Source organism: Lycium ferocissimum, unplaced genomic scaffold (assembly GCF_029784015.1).
Source record: "Lycium ferocissimum isolate CSIRO_LF1 unplaced genomic scaffold, AGI_CSIRO_Lferr_CH_V1 ctg17517, whole genome shotgun sequence".
In the NCBI taxonomy this organism is placed as follows: domain Eukaryota; kingdom Viridiplantae; phylum Streptophyta; class Magnoliopsida; order Solanales; family Solanaceae; genus Lycium; species Lycium ferocissimum.
In genome coordinates, this window is record NW_026717246.1 from 11,317 (window position 1) to 15,089 (window position 3,773).

General features: G+C 38.5%; 1 long non-coding RNA gene across 1 annotated transcript; it reads right to left on the minus strand.

The window, feature by feature from the left end:
* Positions 1-1,601: 1,601 nt before the first annotated feature.
* LOC132042725 (uncharacterized) lies at positions 1,602-2,593 on the minus strand. Its single transcript, XR_009411557.1, has 2 exons — positions 2,036-2,593; positions 1,602-1,904 (listed from the first exon to the last, which is right to left on the minus strand). It is a non-coding gene; the product is annotated as an uncharacterized LOC132042725 (long non-coding RNA).
* Positions 2,594-3,773: the final 1,180 nt, after the last annotated feature.

The following is a 3,773-nucleotide window of genomic DNA, read 5'->3' on the forward strand; positions in this document are numbered from 1 at the left end:
TGCATGGTTCCGCCTTATGAGGCAAGCAGTTACCAGCTATCTTTTCATCTTTATTTTATCTTCTTGTTCTCCTGTTACTTTATGATGTATGCCTTACATACTCAGTACATTGTTCGTACTGACATCCTTTTCCTTTGGATGCTGTGCTCATGCCCACAGGTAGACAGGGAGACGACCCAGCTTCCTAGGAGTCAGATCAGCTTGCACCGGAGCACTTCCATAGACCGGAGGTGCTGTCTCTGATATATTCTTTTGTGTATATATTTGGATATGATGGGGTCCTGTCCCATCTTCATGATCTCAAGTTTCAGTTAGAGGCTCGTAGGTACTTGCATGTGGGTAACGGAGGTTATGTCACTCTTGATGTATATTTTGCATATTATTCTTTTGCTGCCATGAGGGCTTATACATGTGGCTACGTGTACATGTTTTATGGCGCATATATGTGTACATGTTAAGATGATAGTAGTATGATGCACGGTGCTCGGTAGCTAGTTCCGGGTACCCATCACGGCCCTCTAGGAGGGTCGTGACAAAATCTCTCCTAAGATTCGTATAATTGTTCCCCTGGTTGTTGCTTGAATTCATAGATTTTGTCAGGGATATCAGGCTTCTTGCTAGGAGGATGCCATTTCTTGAGAAAGACTGCTACCATCTCTACCCATGAAGTAATAGAATTTTGGGGCCACTTCTCGAGCCACGTTCTTGTTTCTCCACCTAAGGAATATTTGAAAAGCCTCAGCCGAATAGCATCTTGTGACATATTGTTTTGGATGTGATGAGCACATACATCCACAAAGTTCTGCAAATGTCGTTGAGGATCATTCTCGGTAGAGCTCCAAAAGTAGCCCTCCAGCTTCAACAACTAGTAGAGAGAGGATTCAATTTTGCAACTAGCAGCTCCAACCCGAGGATGAACAATAGATGCATAGTCCTCCTCAGCAATAAGATCAGCAAATACATTCTCCTCACCCATATCATTTGGAGGGTCATTAGGTTGACCACCCTGGTTACCAGCTGCTGCACGTTGATTTCGCAAAGCCATGTTCACTTAATTCACAAGGAATAGAAAACAAGGTGTGATGGAATAACAAAAAGACTTCAATCAAAGTAAACATTATTTAGTAATTTCAAAACCGTATTCCCCGGTAACGACGCCAAAATTTATATGCTCAAATTACATCTTTATTAGCGTAAAGAGGATGATGTCAAATATAGTAACCCAACAAGGTTTGGGTCGAATCCCACATGGAATATGGTGTGAAAAGGTTACTAAAATCGTAGAATGTTTTATTTAGGTCTAATGTCTTACTCCGATGAATTTGTAGAAAGTTGGTTGTTTATGACTAATTGCTAACTAATTTCTTTGGATTGTAATATATGGTAAAACAAACCAAGGTTGTGTACCCGTCAGATTAAGTGTATTATCATGGGTATTGTCACACCCTAACAACGGTAGGGCATGACGGGTACCCGACTCTCATCAGAGTCGAGCGAACCCTTAGACATTCGTTCAATCAAAACCTGTCATTTCAAAAACTTTTAAAAACATGAAACTTTTCTAAATAGAAATCATTATCTTTATAACGATTATGAAAAATTTCAATCAAATAAGTACTTTAAACCAATTGAAATCATCTAAAATACATACTCTTTTAAAATCCACAAATGACTCAACTGACATCACTTTGTCGACATCTCGACAAATATACCACAGGACACTGTCTGCAGAAGTCTCTAAGAAGTAAACTGAACATTATGAGTCAGGACAGGGCCCTGACATACCCATAATCATACATATCTATACATGACTCAGCACAGCTCCAGAATGAGGTGGAACTTGCCAATCCCAGCTGACGTCCAAGCATCCTAGCTATACACTTAACCTGCCAAACAATCTGGGGCTGCGGGCATGAACGCAGCGTCCCCAGGCAAAAGGACGTCAGTACGGACAATGTACTGAGTATGTAAGGTGGTAACAAATCATAATCATAATTTGATTTAGGAGAGAAGAAATCACAATCTAACTCAATACCTGCAGCCTTCGCTGGAAGAAACATAAATGTGCACACGAAGTCTCAAAACAATCTTTAAGTAAATAATGCAATCCAACACACATGCCGCTTCCGACATGTTAACAGAATGGTCCCTTCGGACAGCCACTTCCGGCTAGTATCACAATAGTCCCTTCGGACGGCCGCTTCCGGCATAATAATGATGGCCCCTTCGGGCAGCCGCTTCCGGCTTAATAACGATGGCCCCTTCGGGCAGCCGCTTCCGGCTTAATATCACCATCATATCAACACAAACTCAATTCACAAATATCAATTTCAATTCATATCATAAGTCACTAATCAAGTCATCACAATCCAGTTATTAGCCTTAGTCTTTCATAAGAAGTTATCAAATTTGTATCTCACTAGACTTAGGAGGACATACTTCCAGGTTTGAGGGTAGAATTGTTATGAAATTCTTACTACTTATATTCTACTCAATTTCATCTTATTGCCCTACCCAAAAAATAAATGATCATGTCAATACAAAGGGATGATACTATGGAATGTAAACATAAATCGTAAATGAAATGAAGTAATAAAATCTCGCACCCCTTTCGGAGTGGTTTTGAAAATCAAAATTTATTTTTTTCTTTAGTATAAAACTCATTTCCTCGAAATCGTTAGTGAAACCATATAAACAACTCAACTTGGCACCTTATGGATGTTCCCTTCGGACCACAATAGGAGTACAATATCAATAAGCCATCACGAGAAACATATAGACCTTACTCGTCTAAGAATGGAATCATATAGAGTATATATAGAATGAATAACAAAAAGGATCATGCCAAAATGAAAGAAGGAATAGCCTTAACATACCTTGTCGCTTACGTGATTAGCTTAACTTTTTCTTCCAAACACTGGCCAATATACAATCAAGGTAAAGGAAACCGTAGACAACTTGAAAGAGGTTCATATACTTCTCTAAGCTCGTAATTAACTTCCGTAAATTCGGGCAGCATTTTCCCTGAAATCTTCATTTCCCTCTAATTCCAATTCAATTTAACAATGCAATCAGCAACCAATAACAACAACAACCATCTCATATAAGCCTCTTTAAACTCAAAGCATCAACTCCCAAAGATATACACCAAAACAGCCCAGTATACGCTTTGTATACGATATCTTCATACACTTTATTCTCCCAAATTCAAGAACAACAACTTATCAACAACAATATCAACAATTATTTTATATCAATATCCAACTAATTCTATCCATTTAATCATACCAAAATAGCCCCCAAGTCATTTGATATCCAAAAATGATAACCGAACTTTCAACATAATTTTTTTTCTATTGTAACCGGTCAAACTTATCAATGATCACGGTAAGAAAATAATTAACATCTTAAAAATACCTTATATGAGTAGCCACCACGAAATCAACATCCCCCAAGTTCAACTTTTAGCTTAAAACGACGGCAACAACTTGTACTACATTTTACTCTTCACGAGCCTCGGAATTCGGAACCTCGAACTTGATCAAAACTTGGTTTCTCTCTCTAAGAGCTCTCTGTCATGACCCAACTAGAGGGCCATGACAGGCAACCGGAGCTAACACACCGAGCACCTCTAAGCATACATCTTAAAATCACTTTTGGGTGGAACATAAAGATAACTCATGGGAATCATAATATATATATATATATACATCTATATGTATATATCACAACATCACAACACCTCTCTAGATAATCTTCAGCAATTATATTCA